Source organism: Leptosomus discolor, chromosome 1 (assembly GCF_034619465.1).
Source record: "Leptosomus discolor isolate bLepDis1 chromosome 1, bLepDis1.hap2, whole genome shotgun sequence".
NCBI lineage: Eukaryota > Metazoa > Chordata > Aves > Leptosomiformes > Leptosomidae > Leptosomus > Leptosomus discolor.
In genome coordinates, this window is record NC_141391.1 from 89,614,509 (window position 1) to 89,620,311 (window position 5,803).

The window sequence follows — 5,803 nt, forward strand, 5'->3', positions numbered from 1 at the left end:
CCTGTTTTCCCCAGCTTATACTGCTGAGCAGACGTCATGTGGGATGGAGTATCCCTTTGGTCAGTCTGGGTCAGCTGTCCTGGCTATATCCCCTCCCAAGTTTTTACCCACCCCCAGCCTACTGGGGAAATGTTGGGGAAGCAGCCTTGGTGCTGTGTGAGCCCTGCTCAGCAGGAGTCAAAACACTGGTGTGTTATCTAGCTACCACTGCACAGCACGGTGAGGGCAGCATCTAAGGCAGACCCATTACAATATAGGAGCCCCTGTCTCTCTGTGTTGCCCAGGCTATGCTGCAGTGGCTATTCACAGGCGTGATCCCGCTACTGATCGCCACGGTAGCTTTGACCTTCTCTGTCTCCGACCTGGGCCGGTTCACCCCTCCTTAGTCAACCTAGTGTGCCCTGGCTCTCCGGGGCTAACCATATTGATGGCGGCCTTAGCGTGGACACCCGCTCAGCATAGCGCACTGCAGCCCAGAACTCCTGGGCGGGCTCAGACTCCCGAGTAGCTGGGACTACAGGTGTGCACCACCGCTCATGTCTTTTCTGAGAAACAGCAAAAATTAATTGGCGCTGCGACCTGTGCTGGTTTTGCTAGCAATCACCAGTCACTTGCCATAGCAGAACTCCTATTGATACAGAACTTCCTAGTTTTTATCAATGTATGATATGGCTTTTGCTTAGCAGCTGAGATCTTTATACCTTGGAGAAACTAACCTTTATGCTGCAGGTTTAAAAAATTGAAAAGATGATTAAGAGAAAAGAAAGGATGTCCTGAAAAGGCTCAGAATTTTAAAATGCTGAAGTTTTATGTAAATGCACATTTCTTATTTTATGTGTCCACTTCTTATTTCATGTGTCAAAGACAAAATCTGCATGAGGAATTCAGGTCCCTTAATTTCTTTCTTTCTTTTTTTTTTAATCTATAAATACTGTTGAAATTATTCAAACCACTTGATAACGTGTACGGAAGTTCCTCAAATTTTCAATAACATGTAAATATCTAAAATACAGAACGGATTTTACATTAGGCTCCAGTTTGAAACTTGGGTAACCACATTCCATTCAGACATCTCTAGACCCACAGAAACTCAGGAAGAATATATTTTAGCCACATTTAAGTATATGGTTAACTCTGTCTGGATAATTTCTATATATGGTCACACTACAAACTTCAAAAAAAGTCGTGTTTCAAAATATAAAAAAAGTGTTTCTTCTCACATTTCTAATAGATAAAGGAAACTATTTTAGCTATTTCGTACTTGCATTATCAGAGTCCTGGAGAGAACAAATAATGAGGATGGAAAAGAATTCTTCAGTGCATTTCCTCCACAATGATTTTGCTTCACAGTGTGCACAGAACATCATGTAATAGTTCTGCGTTTCTGAATGTGTACCAATATTACAGCAGTCCATTATCTGTTATCATTATCTATAAACCTTATACTGTCCAAAGGACAGTAATTTATACAGGAAAATAAGAAGTTAAAAACAAAACTATCAAGATGAGACATAAATTCTGTCTAGCAACAGCCATGACTTAGTAGGATCTACTGCACTGTCCAGCGATCAAACAGCAAGAAAACATCTTTTCTGTAATTAAATCTAAAATGCTCACCTTAACTCTATCTGAGTATCTTAAGCTATTAGGTAGAAGCTGAAAATTGTATAGTGAAAGTACATATTTTAAGAGTTTTTGCATATCTTTTGCTACTCTTCATCATTTTCCATCCATGTTGTAAGAATTGCAAGAATTTAATATCGTGTTCCCCTAATGAAGTTATGAATTTGAGAGTTACTTCTTTGCAAACATGGAGATAAAAAATGTGTAAAGACAAATTTATGGAAAGCAGAAGATATTGAAAGATTCTAGCAAAGATAAACTTCAATCTTTGACAGAACAGAGGTTTCCTAAAACAAAACACTTGTGTAAATACTTGCATGATATAAGGCAATTATTTGCAATTATCCAGAAAAGTACTTACATTATGCAACCACCACTAGAACAACAGTGTTAATAAGATACCAACCTACTCAAGGTTTTTCTTGGTTTCTAATACCCTACAAAACGCAGAACTTAAAAAATTTAAAAGGAGAAAGACAACGAATTTCCCAATTAAAAGAAACCTGCTATGCAAATACTTAGAATTCACATTAAGAAATGTTTTTGCATCTATAGACTGTCCTTGTAGCAGGTTGGTATAAAACCCTGAGAAGACCCTTCTCTCCATTTACCAGTTATACAGTTTCATACAAGTGGGTTTTCTCATTAGATATGCTCCAAGCTTCAGACCTACTACAGAGCTGGTTCATTAACAAACAGTTTGTTGTTAAATATTTCATTGTTATGAGCTCATGCTTAAAGCTAAAGAGCAATCTGTGAAAGAACGGATTGTTAAAGATTTTATTGCCCATAAAACAACATGAAAGTAACTTTTAGAAAGCTGCAGAAGGATTCTGGAAAAGGATGACTTTCTTTGCATTTTATTGCTTCTTGGTGAATATTTTCTCTTTACTGTCTCCCTACAGTAATGCGCTGGAGGACTGTTAAGTCTATTGTGCAAATAAATCGATTGGAAACTCTGAAGCTTGTTAGCCAACTGTTTCCATTCCTTTTGGTGTGGTGTCTCTACAGATGTGAGCATAGCATGACTGGAAAGATCTGGTTTGTGAACTTCAACTAAACCTTGGATTATTTATTACTCAAGGAATGAAATTTTGCATGGGTAAAATAACCCACAATGGCTATTGTGGTAATGCACTTTTATCCAGGAATCAACACAGCTGTACAGATGGATGTGTTGTCCAGCGAGCAGAAGCTAGAAGATCATGTAGTTTATTCATTTTACATTATTCTGCAGCCTGGAGTGCTGGTTTCAAGATGGCATTTCTTAGAGGATGTAGCTGCACTTCGATCACTTAAACCCCTTCCCCTTTTGGCAAAACATGCGATACGGCCTAACTACCTTTAGCAGAGTGAACTGAATACATGAATCACTGCAGTTAATAATTTAGGATGGTTTTATTCTGCCCTATGTCTGATTGCTATTCACTGTTTTTAAAGCTGAAACCTCTTTTTGCATTCATCTGCTTTAACTTTTTATGTTGGACTCGAAAAACAAATCTATCAAACTACTAAATAATAGATATTAATAGATATATTATCTGCAATGAGAAGGAAACCTCTCTCAGATAGTTACAGTGTTCCGGGAAAGAGAGAGCAAGTTTCTATCTTATTTTAGACTGTATACTATAATTTTTGAGATTTTGTCTTTGGAGACGGGTATTTTCTGGCCTTGCAAATATATGAAGTGGTCTAGATGAGATTCCTGTTTTTCACTTGAGTGAATACAGTAGAAGTACATCCAAACAATTCTATTTAAAATAGCAGTATAATTTCACAACAACTGAAGGCTTTGGCAGAATCAGAGAGTAGCAACTCAATCAGGGCTTACATACACTTCACAGTCACTGTGTTGTGGTTAAAATCACTGGGTAGTGATGTAGGTAGTGCTTTCTCTCAGTGACAGGAAAATTGAATTTATTGTTGAGAAACGTGCACTCTTTTTTTTTTTTTTTTTATCCAGGACATTTACACATTAGATACAGAGCTGCAGTCACAGGAACATAATACAGTCTGCCCTTCTAGCAATTAGGGCACTCCATCAGCATTTTCTTATGTTTCTGAGGTATGGCACAGTAATAATAGTGCCTACAGATTTTCTGATCTGTGAGCTCAACTGAGGAAAATATTGAAAGGATATAAACAATAGTTGAAGATGAAGAATGTTGGCAAGAGGTTCAAAAAGGAGACAGGGACAATGGCAGTACTTCAGACAAGTTTATTGATGTCATCTAAGAGCTAGAGCAAAATGGAAAGTGGTTAAAAATCCCATAAGTAAAATGAGAAAAGAATTACATATTATAAATTAGGCCTCATTGTTAAATGAAATGATGTGAAGATGATCAGTTCCTTTTTCCCTTTTCTTTTTTGAAAAAGCGAGCTCAGGAGTAACGTGGAAAAAGAATTATGTTTCATTTGAAATGTGGTTCTTTTTGCTTTTCGGTTTCTGTTTTCTATCTCTGTAAGCTTTTCAACTGATAGCTAGACCAATAGCTCTCTACAATGTCAATATGATGAGATGAAATTGTCCATCCAGCTCTGTCCAGTCTGAAATTATACCTCAGCTATAAACACTGCCAAAAAGAGGTATAAAAATGCCAAATCCTTGCCAGAAGCTTACTTCTGACTAATGCAGGACTATGTATTTGCAGGGACCAGTGCACAAACTTCCTCATCACTCAGCTGTGTGCACCATAAACTCTTAAACTGCTTATTTTGCTGATAGGGGCAGCTGTGCAGAATCTTTTTTGCTGATATATAGGATTTTAGAGGATTTTATTAGCTTGTTGAAATGAAACTGCAGTTGATACGAATAGTTTTGATATGAAACCAGGACTGGCAAGTAGAAGAACTTCAGTGTCTTGCCAAATACACATATTCTGATCATGCTGCTTATGTGGTGAACACACAAATGAAGAATGTAAGGTGGGCTAATATGTAGGTAGGATGGTGCCAGCACTGGAAAGATGGTAGTGTCCTTAAGAAGAGAGAAAGAAAAACTGTCCATTAAAATCCTATCTGTCCAATTAAAGAGCAGTGCACATGGCTTATAACTTGTTTGATCTGAGCAAGTCGAGAAGTGACTATTTTAACCACTGATGTGAGGTATGAAAACGCTTATAGCTTGTTACATTCTGCTGCAGTTGAGTATAAGGTATGCTTACTAGCAAGGACTTCTAAAGTCCTTGTGTTTGTCTTCTATGGTCACCTCGATTCTTTAAGACAAAAGTTTTTGTTATAATGGAAAGGACGGACTCTGACCGGCAGGGGACATGCAATTTTCAGACTTGGGAAGACAGTCAGGATCCAGAGCAAAAGCTGTTGCTACAACTTGTCAGCTCAAAGTATCTTCTTGACTGAATGTTTTCTTGTCTTCCACCTGAGAACTGTCAGAAAGGGCTGCAATTTTGCAAACATTTATTTTCTTATGTCTTAAAAATTGTGTCAAAATCAGGAACGTACCTGGCACTTTCTTACAGAACACTTCAAATTTTAACAGGTCTAACCTTCTTTATGATGAAGCAAGCTCTTGACAAAGTAAGAAACTCAATCTGAATGTAATGCGTCTGAAAAAAATTTGTTTATGTCTGTCCTGAAAACCTACAACATTTTTATTTAATCATCTTTGATTCTTTTTTTCTTGATCTAGGTATTTCTAATTTTTGGCAAGGTTTTTCCATCATGCAGTCAAAGCCAAGAAATGTGACAAGTTCATGTTAATAATTTGGAATTTACAGGCCCAATATTTCCATTGAAATTAATGCAATGTGTCCTCTCTAAAAAAAAAAACCCAAACCAAAACAAACAAAACCCCCCAATTATCTGGAAGAAGAGATTCTGTCAGTCTTACTGTAGAGTTCAAATTCTAACTTTCATATTTGATATTAAAATATACCTTAGTAAGTGCACTTTTCTAATTTGTAGGAAGAAAGATATTTATCTCAAGCATAGCTACTTCAGTGAAAGAGCAGATACATTGATGTATTGACAACACTGAGTACTAAACTGTTATACCCACAATCAACCACTGCAAACCTCTGGGAGATTGGCAATGACAGCCACATGTCTTCAATTATGGGGAGAGTGACCGAATGGCACTGTCACACCAGTCAGTGTGTCTAAGTAGAGCTACTGAAGTGTAATGTAAAAGACATTCTGTCCTGTTGTCATTTAGCACCTC

General features: G+C 37.4%; 1 non-coding gene across 1 annotated transcript; it reads right to left on the reverse strand.

The window, feature by feature from the left end:
- Nucleotides 1–255: 255 nt before the first annotated feature.
- On the reverse strand, nt 256–541 carry LOC147416255 (signal recognition particle RNA). The gene has a single exon (XR_015184234.1).
- Between the last annotated feature and the right edge of the window lie 5,262 nt (nt 542–5,803).